The sequence below is a fragment of the Homarus americanus genome, unplaced genomic scaffold (assembly GCF_018991925.1).
Source record: "Homarus americanus isolate GMGI-L3 unplaced genomic scaffold, GMGI_Hamer_2.0 scaffold54443, whole genome shotgun sequence".
Classification (NCBI taxonomy): Eukaryota; Metazoa; Arthropoda; class Malacostraca; order Decapoda; family Nephropidae; genus Homarus; species Homarus americanus.
Genome location: NW_024750852.1, coordinates 5,743,097 through 5,760,655, shown reverse-complemented (window position 1 = coordinate 5,760,655; position 17,559 = coordinate 5,743,097). Strand labels below are relative to the sequence as shown.

General features: G+C 44.4%; 1 long non-coding RNA gene across 1 annotated transcript in view; it reads right to left on the bottom strand.

Annotated features, from left to right (window-relative positions):
• LOC121854382 overlaps positions 1 to 17,559 on the bottom strand; it is a 131,344-nt gene that overhangs the window by 25,707 nt on the left and 88,078 nt on the right. The gene's annotated exons all lie outside the window — the stretch shown is intronic.

Genomic DNA, 17,559 nt, shown 5'->3' with positions numbered 1-17,559 from the left:
TCGCTTCTGAATCCCAAACATTTATGAACAGAATAATGTGTCGGTCTACTGCTTCGGGTTTAAGAGTCTGAATATCGAGGTTCGTGGTTCAGGGGTAGAGGCGAACGGACTTTAGTAGTTGACTGTACAATAATGTATCACTTCTGAACAACGTGTGATATTTGAGAACAAACACATAAAAAAACAATTACCATAATACAGTACTTTAATTCACACAACTCCAGACAGTAACCATACAGGGAAAACTTCCATAATGTTTACCAAGTTACTAAGACAAATGTTATTTTTCCGGGATATACGAAAACTAGTTCACCCAATATCTTCGCCATGTCCACAACCCGTGTTAAGCCTGTTCTTCCCTACTTTCCCTCTTCCTCCTCCTGACTCGACCATTTTCCTACATTCTATCTCGTTTTTCCTTTCTATCCTTTTCTTTTTCTCTTATATAAAAAAAATATCCAACATTTTGTCCCCCACTTCCAACTAAATCTTTATCCTCACACTGCCCTTTATACCTGCACCAGCCCTAGGTAGAGTGAGGGCGTCATCCATCCCACTAATTAATACATTTGGGGAGGGAGCATAATCCTCTGCTCCACTGCGCCCCCCTCCCCTCGGTCTACTACATCCACCACCACCCCCCTCTAACAAGTCTAAGTGACGGCGACTAGAGGAAGGATGGTTTGTAAATAACTACCATGTAAATCCTGAATAACAACACTTAACAACTAACCACCAGCACCTGCCCAGCATGAGGGAAGCAGTAGTGATAGTGGTTATGGTGGTGGTAGTAATAGTAGTGGTGGCGGGGGCAATTAGGACCCAGCAGTGGAGGTGTGGCCCTCGAAACACCCACCAACCAGGGAGCCAGGCAGTGATCAATGATACCGTGCATTAGTCTACCTGAGGGTGTACACACTGGCACCACCCTCACTGTGGCAGCAGGGAGTTAACTAGTAGGCGGTGAGAGAGAGAGGGGGAGAGGTAAAGGTGAAAGAGGGTGAGAGAAGAACAAACGGACGTAAGAAAACAACAATGATTAAGAATAAGGGGAAAGGAAAAGAGGGTGAGAGAAACACGTAGGTATGAATGTAAGAAATAATAGGAATAATAGACTAATATCGTCATGGAGAGAGAGAGAGAGAGAGAGACAGCGTGGGCAGGGAAGAGATATAAGATGCATACCATGGCAACCCCAACACATCATGACAAAACCATCACCACGATAACACCACCAGCACAACACCACACTACCACCATTACACACCTACACCTAATGTGCACAACATCTAATGGTCTCCATGAACCATACTACTAGTGGTGAACCATTATGGGGTGAACTAACCAGAAAACCTCACTAAACTTTTTTTAATAAACTCAAAACCCTCAAAGGCTCTGTATAAACCCATTTTATATTTTCTGCCAAAAGTCAAGAAAAAATAAAGCGGCCATGACACCATTTTGTTCCGTGAATTCTGGTCGCATACATTTATTTGTGGCGCCAGTTTTAGATCCAATTTACACAACAGCGTGAGAATCCGAAGTTTACTGCAGTTAAGAAAAAATATTCCTCCAATGTGATTTAAAACCTAAAGGTTATTAAGCCGAAGTTTGATTACAAAGTCTCTTGGGTTTCAAAGTTACACGAGGGAACAAAAAAAACGAAATAAAGAGAAATGGAAAATGGATGCTAAAAATACTGTAGACACTGGAAAAAAATTAAAAAAAAAGATGGTAAAGGAAGACTGGAAGAGGACAAGAGAGAGAGAGAAGGGGAAATGTGAACCAGCAGAATGTGAAGAAGAAAAAGAGAGGGAGAGAGACTCAATCAAGACCCGACTTCTAACATGAATGGCCGACCACTTTTTTCCGCCTTGTCCCTCCCTCCCTCCCACTCTAGTTGTCCCTCTGAGCTTATACCCTTAACATTTACAGGTTGAAAAGTACAACATACACTCAGACAGACAGACAGGACCCACCCAAACATCCCTGCAGATGTCATGGCTAGAGAACATTACCTAGAGGCCCACAACTACACTACAATCAATGCGACAAACAAGCAGGTGCTATTTTTACCTCCAATAAAACTCACTCAGTGGTTCGGTCTCTTCCCCCCCTTACCTCCCTCCCTCCCTCTTGTCTGCCTCACCCACCACTCCCAACCTTAATCCCCCTTGACTGACGGACAGTGAGGCGATATGACATGACGAGTGCTGCTCCTAACCCATCAGCAGTTCTATTCAATTCCTTCTCTTCCTCCCTCCCCCCACCCGCTCGTTCCTTATCTCTCTCTCTCTCCTGTCTCTTTCTCTCTCTCTGTGGATGGTGAGATGATATGCAATGGCGAGTGAGGTCAAGGTATCCACATCAGACACACAGCGAGTGGGAGGGTCATCATCACGCGCCTCTCTTCACTGTAACCGTGTGTGTGTGTGTGTTATTCAAACAGAAGACTGATGGTAGAGGAGCCAAGTGTGGAGCATTGGGATTATGATCAGACAGCATGGAGTCGAGGGGCGGCTCTGGGAGGACGGTGGGGCGGGTTGATGGATGATGGTAGGTGGTGTGAGGCGACGGGGTTAATTAATCCAGATGGATACTTGAAGTTAAACTGTGGAAGGGGAACACCATAACAAAACCCATCTATAACAGTAGGAAATGAGTGATAGAGATGAAGTGTGTGTGTTCTTGATTCCTGTCCCCCTGGTCTATTGCAAGACTAATGGGGGTTAGTTAAATAAAGTTAAGCTAGGTTAGGTTAGGTTAGGTTAGGGTGTTTAATCAAGTGAAATAAGCTGGGGTCCCTATAATTTCCCAGTGATTCCCCAAAACAATTAAGTTCGATCTTGCATTAGGACACTGACCACAAACATACTGGCTCAATAACGACAGGAGGGATTACGCTAGTGAGGCGTGAAACAGTTCTAACAGAGGAGAAGAATGGAACACATCTAAACCCCGTGTTGGAAGCTAACTTAAGTTGTCTAAGTAGGCGGAGAAAAGGCCTTTGCTAGTGACTGTTTCCTCGATTTTGTGATTTTTCTTGATTTTATGACTGTCGCCTTGATTTTGGAGAAAACTGATGCCAAGGATGTATGGCTGAGGGTGAATGACTCGTGTTAGGGGTGGGGGGGGGGTAATGGTGGACAGTGTCATCACGGCTGCTAATCAAATAGAGTAAGTATCAGTAGGCCTCAACCGAACCGAACCATTAGGACTGGGGCCAATTACAACTGGGATCCATGAGGATTGGGGCCCATTACAATCTACTTCGGTGAACTGTTAAGTGTCATTATTATACATCACCCAGATGGTGTACCGTAAGGTGGTGGTCCAGGCCGGTGGTGACGCCTAAAAGAAAGGACCAGTGTTCTCAATCAAGGCCAAAGAACCACAACCACCAACAAAACAATAAGAAAACTGTAAAGAATGAGACTCAGTGGGTAAAATGATAAGACTGTACCTTGGGCCCCAAGGAACAGTCTTATCATTGTCAGCCTTACAATAGTCACCCCAAGGCTTGGGGAGACTACCTGAAGACTTTAACCAAGAAGGTGAAAGTCGGTAAGGCAGTCTACATTTTGAACATAACAAAAATTGTCGTTTCGTGGTGAGGGGTCACTAACTAAATATTTATGCACCACTCTTTGATCTACAGTTTTGATGTTATAATAATGATAATGCGAATGAAGCTTACAGACAATTACGGGATTCATTAATCTTTATGATGGATTAAATTTGTATTTAAAATAAGAAACATCAGCGTTAATGCCGGGTTGGTCGTACGTCCGACAACGTCTAAGATTCACTGAGTGGGTTAGTAAGTCAATACTCGAGAAAGACGTTTGTTGACACAAGCAATCAAATAGTCACTCCCTCGCACATCATTCTGTGCCAGTGTATTTTTTTTTTGTCAGTTGAGGATGAAATTGTTTTGTCATGTTTTGTAATTTCTTGCTTTAAAAAAATAAACTATTTTTCACTTAACTTCTTTACTTTTTTTCCCAAGAAGGAATATACCATCAGGCAATTTTGCTTCTGCCGTTATGAATTGGCTGACTGGCTGGCTGGCTGGCTCTGTTACTAGTTCTTATCACATTGGGTATTCACCGACGAGCAAATACGATGTTGTCAAAAGTACTTTTATTATACAATACACATATATGTAGTTAATTTTTTCCCTATTTACGTAGATCAACAGCATTACAAAACATTTCCTCTGGTAACACCAAACACACGCTGTACTGAAGCATCACAATACCATTTAATTAACACTCTGTTGTCAACGTTTGATAAATATGATATAAACATTTGGTTAATATTTTATTCTATATTTTTTTTTTTAGTATCTCAGATTTTTTTAATTTTCCTCGCCAATGCAGATTTTTCTTTGTAGTCCAAAATTGCGACTCATGTATCTAATAACTTGAATGTATCCACTAGAGTCCAGCACCTCCACCACACCTGAGGTTATGACTCGTTTATCTCACCTGGCAGTTAATAGTGATCAAGTTATGGTAGCAAATAAATAATGCTTGTCCACAACGTCGTACAGCCACCACCCAGGATAAGTGAGGTCTGCTGACACCCGCAAGACTCATTCGGAGGAAGATTTTAAACCCCCAGAGTTGCAACTAAAACTCCTGACACCGTCCTCGTTTAGATAGACCAGCACAATGTTTACATCTAAAGTGTCAGATATTGTACAACCCTCACCATTACCAATTTCACCACCACCAATCACCACAACCACCCTTACCACCATCACCACTACCACCGTCACCACTATCAATCTCACCACCCATCGCCACTACCACCCTTACCATCGCCACTACCACCCTTACCATCACTACTGCCACTCTCACCACCACCCATCACTGTCATCTTCACCGTCACCATTATAGTCATCGTTATCATCATCATATTATTCATCATCATCATCTCCTCCACGACAAATTCTCACCACGGCCCAACACACCCACCCTCCCTCCCCACTACCTCCTCATCGAACCATCAAAACACCGGTAGATGACGTTAAGTTATGGTCATTATTGTGAAGTAAGTAATTGTTATTTACCTGTTACAGCAACGAGTCCCTTGCGTAGGCTCATTCAACCTTAGGGCATCGAACCCTCCACACATGGGACAGGAATCCCTCATGTGTGTGGCAGAACAACCCAGCATAGACTGTCTCCGTACCTAGAAAGAGAAGAAAAGTAAAAATTAACATCACACAAAACTTCATTCGGAAGAAATCTAAAAAAAAATTCTACATAATAAAAATAAAGTAAACAATATTCACGGTACTAGCTAGTGAACCGTGCACCTGAAAGTTTTTGCGAACCATCCACCTATGAACCGCGCACCTCTATTTTCACCTGACTAGTTTCACTGACACAGGAACAAATTTCATCGCCAAGGCTGCTGCCCATCTGCTCGGAATACCTGATATAAAGTCTAGTATTTCAGAATCTCCCGAGGCTGAAATGTCCCTGGGATAGTATGATGAGTCTCCTGCTTTATTCCTCACACACACACACTTAGTATTGAAACCTGATAGAAGGGTTGGGTGTTGCTTAATAAAAACAAACTTATTAACTTTAAGAAATAGTTAAGTCACAGGTTACTGGATAAAGTATGTGCAGGGGTGACGAGCGACCTTCTAGAGTAAGACTAAGTCAGATTAGTGACAGCCCAGAAGCATGTGTAGAGAACGGTGCACAATCTCAGCTAGCGGGTCACTTAATGAATAGACACCCCAACGCTAACCTAACCTAACCTAACCTAACCTGACCTGACCTGACCTAACGATAACCTGACCTAACGATAACCTACCCCAACCTAACCCAACTGTAAATGCCGGATCTTTGCCAAATGCCACATGGAATTCTGGCTGCAACTGTGCCTTCTATAACGACATCATCACCGCTAAATCCCCAACACAACGGCACGGACCCAGGTAGGTGTGTGTGTGTGTGTGTGTGTGTGTGTGTGTGATGGACTCCACACCCGCACATAGCTGCAGGTTGAAGCCAGCTCGCACCTCGCCACCTCCATTCACCAGCAGATGTTACACCTCCTTATATAACTACAGATGGTTATAATATCAATGGTTAATTAATTTCAAATGTGGATATATTCATTCATCAGCTTCCTCCTCCCCCTCCCTCCTCCTCCTCTTCCCCTCCCTCCTCCTCCTCTTCCACCCCCTCCTCCTTAATTATCATCTCTCGACTGACTTTCATTTTCTGTTATCTGCCCCGCCTCTACCTTCCATAACATGACTAAAATGGCAAGCTACTGGACTATAAGAAGTTTTCATCCTTATACACCAACAGACTGCGATGCGTCCTCCAAGATTCCCAATTAGGATCACCTGAAGATTAGACACCCCAGCTTAATTTACCTGATGATTAACCACTCTAACGCTTCATGCAGAGGGGGGGGGGAGATTGGATTGGGTAAAGCTGATACGTTAGATTAGCTCAGATTAAATCAGCGATAGGGTGGTTGACCTTTAGGTGAAATAAGCGAGTGTCTAATCCTCAGGTGATCCCCAACTTTGACCTCTTACGGGACCATCAAGCGCCACACTAAAACCTTGCAACATCAACTCGTCTACAGCAGTGAAGGAGAAAACGCCAATAATTGTTGACACAGACAATGGCCCGCCACCCACTCCATTTATGTATGAGGACTGCGAGAGCGAAAACACAACCCAGCCTCATCCCAGAAGTTACAAGGAAGAAGTCGGATGTGCGCCAGAAGAAGGCAGCACCCCGGTATCTGTAAACAAAGAAGATATCAGAGAGCAAATCTTTGTGAAGCTTCGACAGTCTTGATTCCCCGGCTGCTTCACCGAACACTGAACAAACCACATATTTTAGTCAACGTTCACTTCCACCAACTTCTGCCACATCTCGCACCGGTGTTTTAAAAACCATCAACTACAGAGATACGACCCCTCTTTTATCTATTGGATGGGAACCTTGAGAGCAAAAGATGGTATATCGAAAGCAAATATTCCCAAGTTTACAGCAGAGACAAGTAAACAAGAGCACTAGTGAGCAGTAGCAGCAACATGACGGTGTGGTGCTTGTTGTCATCCCACGGTCCTCCGCAGACAGTAGTGACCAAGCCTACTGTCCAGGAAAGTGAAATGTTACCGTGTACCCAAAACTCATAAGACTACATGCAGCCCTCGATGACAACATAAGCGCCAGCTTACAGTAAGACTCATGGTAAGGCGCAGCTCGAGGCCCTCCTCACCTCAGAGAAGGACGGAACAACATCATCGATTGGTGAGTCAGCGGCCAGCACCGGCACACAAGCAGAGACCAGCCCTTCCCCTCCACGAGCTAACTGAAATGCCAGCTAGAGTACTCTGCCTGATAACTTCTTAACTTACCAAACTCCAGCAAGGCGCGACCGTCAGCTGTTGTAAAAAAACAGACCAGGGTCGCCCAGCAAGAAATGAGAGGTTCACCTCAACACTTCCTGTATTATTCCTCCTTAAACCTGCTGCCAAAATTTTGCTAGATTTATTAAAAAATAAACAAATTTCGGAACTCCAAATATCAAGACGTGTGCCAAAAGGCGTTGTGGAGTTAATGAGCGAAAATAAGTATATCAACCACAATAGGCAAAAAGAATACGAGCCCAATAAAAGAGAGAATCTATATCCCGGGCACAACACACGACCACAAGTTATGGTACTTAACCATGAAATAAATCTTGAGTGGTGGCCCTCACCACCGAGGATAAGGACTTGACAGAGAAAAACTCTCGTTATGAATAATTAAAATATGTTAAATGAGAGACCAAGAACCCCGAGGTGTGATCAATACCAAGACTTGGTGGTAGAGACGGGGTGCATACTCCTGATATACTGCCACACGTACTGTACTGTACTCTGGTGGAGGAGGAGCTCGCCACCAAGGAACTCATAAAACTAACCCTAAAACCCACCACCACACAATAGCCCAGTAAAGCAATAACAGCAACAACTACTACTACTATTATACCACCACCACCACCACCACCTCAACTGCTGCTACCACCACCACCCCTACTACTAATAATAATAAAACCTATAATCTATCAAGTTTTAATTGATATTAAAAAAAATCTACCTTTTCTATCAATCTTTCAACACACAACCCAACCTAACACACCTGTCATCCACCAATTTGTGAGGAATAACACACCTGTCATCCAGCTCAAGAGATGAAGCGGGTGTATCGTAGTGAAAACATCCACATGACGGATATTACCTCACAGTTCATACCCCCGATGACTGTAACTCTTCCTGCACTAGATACCGACAAAGGCACTTGTTGCTGGTGGGAGGGCCACACACACACACACACCGATAGATATAAGAACAGCACTATCTCATCTATTGTTAAAATAATAAACAACTCCTGATTTATGTACTGTACAGCCCTGTAAATGTATTCAATGCATATTATATCATTATGTCTAAATCAAATGTAAGTCTGTATATTTTCAGCCACCGGCTGCAACTCTATTAATAAACCGTTTATTATTATTATTATTATTATTATTATTTATTATTACACACACACACACACAGAAACAAGCAATTATTGCTATTATCATTATTACAAAGCAAAGAAAAACTAAAAATTGAGAGAGAGAGAGAGAGAGAGAGAGAGAGAGAGAGAGAGAGTGTGTGTGTGTATACCGGGTATCAATCATTCTCGCTCCCTCACGTATATAGCCAATGGCGCTCCTACAAGACCTTTCCTGCCTTCCTCCCTCCCTCCTCTCCCTGTACCTCTTCCTCCGCCTCCACCACCACCTCTACCTCCCCCTTTTACCTCCTTCACCACTACCACCTCCTCCTGCTAGTGCTTGACTTCGAAAGATGACATGATAGCCAGGTTGACGAGGACTCACACGAGATCATCTCATTCTCACGCACCATGACAGTCACCACACCACCATGAGTCACCACACCACCATAAGTCACCACACCACCATAAGCCACCACACCACCACGAGTCACCACACTACCATGACACACCACCATGACAGTCACCACACCATGACAGTCACCACACCACCATGACAGTCACCACACCACCATGACAGCCACCACACCACCAAGACAGTCACCACACCACCAAGACAGCCACCACACCACCATGACAGCCACCACACCACCATGACAGTCACCACATCAAACTACTACACGAGACAGTGGTGACTCTCGCGAAGGTAAACGACTTAACAGTACAAGAACAGGGAGGAGGAGACGAGGGGAGCCAAGGAACGACAGACAGACAGACCTACACACGCGAAAACATCATTGAGAGATACAAAGGACTTTAATTCCTCCACGCTAATGTCACCAGCACGAGAAATGCAAAAAATTAACTTAACTGATGGATTTTTTTGAAAGTTATTCTTGGTTAAATTGCCTAACTGTTTACTATTATTGTATACCTGCAGTGTCTCTTGGTGTATTGGTACCTGTATACCTCCACGGTCTAAGTACAGTACACCGTATACCTACAGTGTCTACAAACATGTTGATTTGTATACCTGCATAATCTACAACGTGTCAAACCAATTTTAAACTTGTATGATGATTTTTACTGAATTATTATTATTATTAACCGAAATATGGTAAGGAAGGAACAAAGAGCACTCACTAAGCGATGATAATTATATTCCACCTTACCATAACTTATACAAGGTCGGGGAAAACATCCATGGCGTAGAGATTCCTCCTTAACCTATAAGTAAGTAAACATCCAGGATATATATAAACACAGAAGCCGATGAAGATAAAATAGGAATAATTGGTATAGTTATCTTAGCAACAGGTGAAGGCAATTTTCTAATTATCCTCACATGCAAAACTCAACAACTAGACAAAGATAGTTAAGTATATAGACGTTTTGGAAGAGTAACTCAATGTGTTCTTGTGAGGTTATCCCGACAACAATAACTGACAGTGACCATCAGTATCATCCAATGTCCCGTGTGAGACGCCTGGCTTATTCAGTATCTGCGTCACCACCAACAACACGATTTATGACTACTAACTCCGCCTCCAGCCAGCCAGTCAGCCAGCCATTACACGCGCACAAACACGGAAGGGGAGTGAAGAATAAACCACACACACACACACACACACACACACACACACACACACACACTACCTGAACTTGTCCTTGCTCTGGGTTAACACGTCTAACTCAACAGAGCTCCATCCTAACGAGTAGGACTGAACCCCTTTAGGACTCAACACCATTAGAATTTAAGACCTTACGGCCCATTGGGATTAGGCCCCAGACCTAGCTGTCAGGTTAGGTTAGACTCGGGACGCGATAAGCCTGGAGTTGAGTTGGGTTGGGTTGGGTTGGGTTGGGTTAGACTGGGACGCAATAAGACTAAACGTTCAATTCCAGAGAAATCTTTATAGTCTATGATAAAGAAGACGAAAAAAAGGGATAACTGCGGTAGTGACTTTCAACAACGAAATCGATCCGAATTACTATTTCATCCGAGAGAAAAGGTCAAACTCATTCACGTAAATGCCACCCGTAAATAAACCAATATTCACCTTTCTTTTACACATCACAGTCACGACTTACACGCCCGTGAACGCCCAGGACAAGGGCCCAGGGAGGAGGGGAGAGTAGGCAGACTAATACCAGGAAGTGTGTGTGTGTGTGTGATTTGCATAGTTTTATCATTTTTACCTCGTGACCAATCTACATATTTTCACTATTTACGGAGACGTTAAGCCAGCCACCACTACTCAACACGGTGTTAAGTCTGCAGGGAATTATGACACACCGGAACCATCAACAACTTGGTTATTACGAGAGGTGTTGTTAGGGGGATTAATGGTACAAAATGATGTGATAAGGAGATTTGTAATGCACATACACACAAATTCTCTCTCTCGCGCGTGTGTGTGTTGCTCCCCTTAGTGAACCAACCCCTCGTACAGTATAATTATCATGAGAGACCTTGACAACTACACCCGCTTAACGATCTAAGTTAAACAGCTGGTAATGACAAAAGCTGACTTATCCTGAGCTGGTGTCATGATCAGCTGGTGACATGATCAACAGTGTGGTCAGTGTATTTGAGTCACTTGGACACGCCCCACACCGACTCGCAACACAACACGGCCAATATAAAACTCCTTGACCTTTTCCACGACTCCCTGTGTGGACTCGTCGAGGTCTCTTGCATCCGGACTTTCTTTCCTGACCTTCAAGGACTAAATTCTCCCGAGACTTTACCCTCACCAGTGTGACCTTCACCACAACAGATAAAACAAAACAACTAAGTAACAATACTTTTCTTCTAACGAGCAAATAACTTAAATAATAATAATTGAATCAATCACTTCCTGGTCGTGAAATAATAATACTCTCGTGTAAATTCTACTTCGTTAATAATGTGACAGTTTACACACACACACATGCGCGCGCGTTCGTCTTTCCCTTGACAATCAGACTCGCGTTAGGATCTGCCTAAAATTGAGGTTGTAATTGACCCAGTCCTAACAGCTCCCACACACTGTTTATTTAGAGACGATTCATCTTAAGTTTCCTTCAATATAATCTATTCTAACGTAATTCAGCACTGATACCTGCTATTATTTTATGTGGACTTAACATGGTATAGTTTTTTATTTATACATTACAAAAAATTTATGTTATTAATACTAGATGAGAAAATATCACAGTTCAATATATGAATAACAGAAAATGGATTCACTCTCAAGGCACTCCATTGTCGTACGGGTATAAAAGCTGAAACAGTTTATCATAAGCAAGCCATATAAAGACTAATCCAGCCGAAGGTGGTCTGGTCTGGTCTCACGCCAAGTATCAACACCATCATCCAGATGACTGCTGAGAAGACGTAAGTGTGAAGGGTCAAGCCACCACCTAACTCGCTAAATCTTAAATAAAAATATTATTCACAATCCTCAGAATTTCATTTTGTTTTTTCTAAAATGTTTATATTAAATCGGAAGCAAAATTTCTTTTTTCTTTTTTTATGGAACTCACGGACTCAGCTGCCGTGCCCGGGTGGCTGTTGTCACACCAGTCATCAATTATACCCTGGAGGTGCGTGACACAACCACCATCACACACTACTGTCAACACTCGCTCATTAAATTCGTTATTCATAACGTTATGCCTTGGCCGCCCTCGTCCAGGTGTTAGTCAACTGGCCTTCTGTGCCTGGACGAGGGCGCGGTCTTCATTACCAATGGAGATTACCACACCCATCCTCTCCCCCCACACGGGCACCACCTCCTGTAGTGCGACTCAATCCCTGAGTCATACTGGCTGTGTTTACAAATCAAGAGAAAGTTCATTGCAGGTCACTGGAGAGTCAAGGACACCAAGATATTAATGCTATCAACAGTTGCCTCCCTACTGTGCCTCCTACACCTCCCCACGGTAACCTAATATGACTGACTGGATACCCCAGCCTGGTGATAATAAACACGACGACAGAACACTTGTGGCGACACACTACAGGTGAGGGCAACACACTGGTCGGGATCTACACAACACACAGGTGAGCTTCATGCAGGACCTTACCTCATTACCTCACATAATCTTACAAACATTTCTGTGACGTAAGAGACAAAACATTTCTCTCCACCACACCTTACGAACTCTACCCTTGGGCGACCTGAAGATAAAAGAATGTCTAGCGGAAAATGTAAAAATGACTTTTCAAAATAAATTGTGAACTCGCTCGTCTTCAAACAAAAACAGAGAAAAGACGAGGAAATGGTTCCTAAACGACTCAAACCTGGGGAAAAAATAGGTGACTCCATTGGGGTGGTGACAACAGCCGGCAGCATCCAGCCCTGAGTAGTGTAGAGAGCTGAGCCACCCACCCACCTCCACCACTACCTCTACCCATACCGCTGCCTCTACCCACACCACCTACACCACTACCCACACCACCTACACCACTACCCACACCACTAACTACATCCACCTGAACCAACATGCTATACCCACCTACACCCAACTGCTACACTCATCAGTCATCACCTACATCCGCCCACCTACGCTTATCAACATCCACCATCTACTTACACACACACACACCCCCACCACCTACATCAACCACTTACCTACATACATACATACAACTACAGTACTTACACAAATTCTCTCTCCATTTATAATAAGACATAACAGAAAATAAAATAGAACCCTAACTTAAATATGAATCACGTATGAGGAAAACTATTAAAAGACAATAAACACAGAAGAAATAAAATGCCAATAATAATATAAAAAACGGAATTATTGTGAAGTAGCTAACAGATATGCTAATTACCCTAAGTATGTAAACACGCGGGTATACAATTATCACTACAGCTTGAGTGTGTGTTAAGTAAATGTCCCAAAGGTGATAATGAATATATGATCAAATATAAAGTTCAGGAAGAGACGCACATCACTCAGGCGGTTTTTTTGGGTGTTTGGGAATTCATTTTTTTTCGTAAAGATTCATGTGAAGATAAAAACGATATGGTCTGGGGTGCGTGGAGGAAGAGGAAGAGAGGGAGGAGGAAGGGAGGAGGGAGGAGGAGGAGGAAGGGGAAGACTAGGGGAGGGGGGAGGAAGAGGGAGACTAAGGGAACAGGGAGACGAAGGAAGAGGGAGGGGGGGCACTGGAGGTACTAGACCGGGATTATGTGGTGAGGAGAGCTGAGGCCGGCCTCCTCTCGCTGCTAGTAAAGTCTGTTTATGTTTCTGTAACGAGGACCACACGGGAAGAGAGGGAGGACACACACCTGGCATATCCTGGTCCCCACACCACTCACACAGGTGCCACTGTACCCACGCTCCCCTCCACTGCTGAGACCCATACATCTCCCCTCTATCCATCTATCTTCCTATCCCCCCTTTGCCCATCTATCTCCCTATCTCCCCTTTACCCATCTATCTCCCCTCTACCCATCTATCTCCCTATCTCCCCTTTACCCATCTATCTTCCTATCTCCCCTTTACCCATCTATCTTCCTATCTCCCCTTTACCCATCTATCTTCCTATCTCCCCTTTACCCATCTATCTTCTCCTATCTCCTCACCCATCTATCTTCCCTCTCCCTTTACCCATCTATCTCCCCCATCTCCCCACCCATCTATCTCCCCTCTATCTCCCCTACCCATCTATCCTCATCTATCTCCCTATCTCCCCTTTACCCATCTATCTTCTCCCATCTATCTCCCTATCTACCCATCTATCTTCCTATCTCCATCTCCCCTTTACCCATCTATCTCCCCATCTCCCCATCACCCATCTATCTCCCCATCTCCCCTTTACCCATCTATCTCCCCATCTCCCCTTTACCCATCTATCTCCCCATCTCCCGTCTACCCATATATCTCCCCACGTGTCTCCCATTCTCAATAAATAGGAGTATTCAGTGTGGGGTCCATTTGCTTAACTGGGGAGAGGTGGGGAGGCAAAATAAAAGAGGCAGCCTATTTAACACACCCCTACACCATTACCTAACACACCCCTACACCACCATCTAACACACCCCTACACCATCACCTAACACACCCCCTACACCACCACCTACACCACCACCTCCTCACCACCTAACACACCCCCTACACCACCACCTAACACACCCCTACACCACCACCTAACACACCCTTACACCACCATCTAACACACCCCTACACCACCACCTAACACACCCCCTACACCACCATCAGCACCCAATACCAGCAACGACGCCACCACCTGCCGGGTGTTGCAGCGGCAGCAAAATGTCTCAACATATCGGGAAACTTGACGTGGAGCTGCCTCTTACCTCTCCACCTCCCTCCCTCCCTCCCTACCTACCTCCCTCCCTACCTGCTCACTTCCCTCCCTCCTTCGTCAACATTGATGTGTGTCTGTATGGAGGGAGGGAGGGAGGGAGGGTTACCACTACCTGCCACTAACCCTCACTCCGTCACCATTAGAAAGACCCCCCACCCTAACTTCCTACCCGGCAGTCACCTGGGGAATGATATCCTCATCATCACATCATTACACGTCATTCCACCTTTTGGCGACATAGGACAACCCTAATCAATACCCCCCTTCCTCACCCCCTCATTCCACTTGGAGTGAGAGGTGAGGTGGGGGATAACTTAACTCGTTATTCCGTCGTTACTTCCCACCCTTACTCTACCCCAGTGAAGGGAAGGCCCCGTCAACACTCCATCACTAAATATTACAAGACAAAGTCAACGACTGGACTCCTAAAAACCAATCAGATGACAGGGAAAGAATGGCCTCAAAACGACTAATCAGATGTGTAAAACAATGACCTCCACACAGCCATTATGACCACAGAATGAGCGTGTGACATTGTCAACTAACACAGGGAAAGGTAAACACCTGGCCTCAGGATAACCAACCACACCACACGTTTTGTTTACCTACCACTAAAGAACAATGGCACGAGGCTCCACAAAAGGAGCCAATCAGAGAGCAAGGATACTGCCCCAGAGGAAAAACAAAAAACATCAATGAACCATCGCAAGAAAAAAAAAATATTTCGATTCGTCGTTTTTTTTTCCGAAAAATACTCACAAGTCGTTAACAAATGATCAAAAGTTATAAATTGCACTGGAAACAAGTCCCTCAAAATAACAAGTTATTAGATCTATTTGTTCAGGGAAACAGCAGCAAAGGCACAAACAGAATCTGGAGGCAAGGTCCTTCACTCCTTTAAAATCAGCAGGGCCAACACGGCAGTTTAAGATTGCACTCCCGACTAGAAAGAAAATGGACCCAATACCTGATGCGGCAATTTTCAAAACAAATGACCAAGCGCTGAGGAATCACGGGACATAATTACTTAAGCCTCCTCCCGGGTCCACCCCTCATCCTGTTTTCACCTTACCCACCCCGGACCTGACCCACCCATCATCCCAGCTTCCAACACATCCCCAGCACACCCCCTCCCCACATTTTCCCCTAGTTCTATGGTCTCCCTTTAAATCCTCCATCTACCCCATCGTTCTCCTCCCCTTACTAAGTCATCACCCTCCACCATAACATCACCTCCAGCAACACCCTCTCCCCGACTCCCCCACCCAAGCACCTCCAGTACCCCATGCAGCACGCCCAACCCCAGGCTGTTATAACCATCTGTGTCCAAAAACCACTGACTTCCCTCCCTTCCTTCTCCCTCCCCCACTCTCTTCACCTCCAGACACAATGACGTAATAATCATCAGCACCCTACCTGGAATACCACTACCAGTACACCCCTCCTTAATCACCTCTCTCTCAGTGTGCCCCTCACCCCACACCACCTTCCATCAACTTGCCTCTCTTAAGTTAACATACCCGCCCTACAGTCCACTCAGGGGGAGAGGGGGGCGAGGAGAGGAGAGAGATGTGAGGAGAGTGAGGTGTGAGGAGAGTGAGTAGAGGAGGTGAGAAAAGTAAGTAGAGGTGAGAGAAATGAGGAGATGGGAAAAAGGCTCGAGTAAAGGAGGGGAGAGTGAGATGGGTGAGGGGGGGCAGAGTAATCCTAAAATTAACAAGGAAAGAGAAATGAGCTTAAAAAATCGAACCATCAACCAGACCAGTTAGCATCACAGACCTCGAACCCTTGTACCTGTCAACCCTTTCTATGGCAAATCCTTAAGCAGCTGGGTTAAGCTTAGTTCCTTGTATAAAGATATTTTTCACGCGATATGGTGACGGTGGTGGGAGCTCTGGTCACACGCCGCCAAGATAAACATTATGGGTTCTTAATGATGTATATTTTAATAGTCTGCAATACAACGAGCTGCTGTGCCCAATGTTTATGTGTACTCTCTCTCTCTCCCCTTCCTTTCTCTTCTCTCTTTCCCACTCTGAGTACATTGTGTCAGCCTTAAGACAAACAAACAAACAAACACACACACACGACAAAGCCCGACGATGAATGACCCTCCAAATCGACTTGTAAAAGACACGAGCGTCAACAAAACAGCCAAGCGTCTTAACTTACACGTCTCTCTCTTTACTTTTGGTCCACTTGGAAAAAAAAAATCAAAACCTTTCTGAATTTGTGCATTTTAGGGAAGATTTGGGTCACATTAGCAATACCCCCACGACATTTGGCTGTAGTTAATGTTTTTAGTTAATTGATCGTTACTTTTAGATCTACAAAAAGACTACCGGGCACAATCCATGTAGTCTGTCTCTCTCCCTATGCCTAAGCGCTGGGTTAATATTAGCTTCACGTCGAGTCGGTTAACTGAATTTGCAGCAGATACAAGGACGGAAATTGCCTCCCTGAAGTGTCCGCTCATCAAAACACACACACACACACACACACACACACACTCACGATAAAAGAGATACCCGGACACAACATAATGACGCATATAATAATGATGAATCCGACCAGAAAAATATTAATGGGAGATGGATAGTGAACGAGAAAGGAAATTCATTTATCAATATCTTAATGAAACCTGATAAATGTCTGTCTGTCTATTTATATATATAATGTCCAGTGGTATAA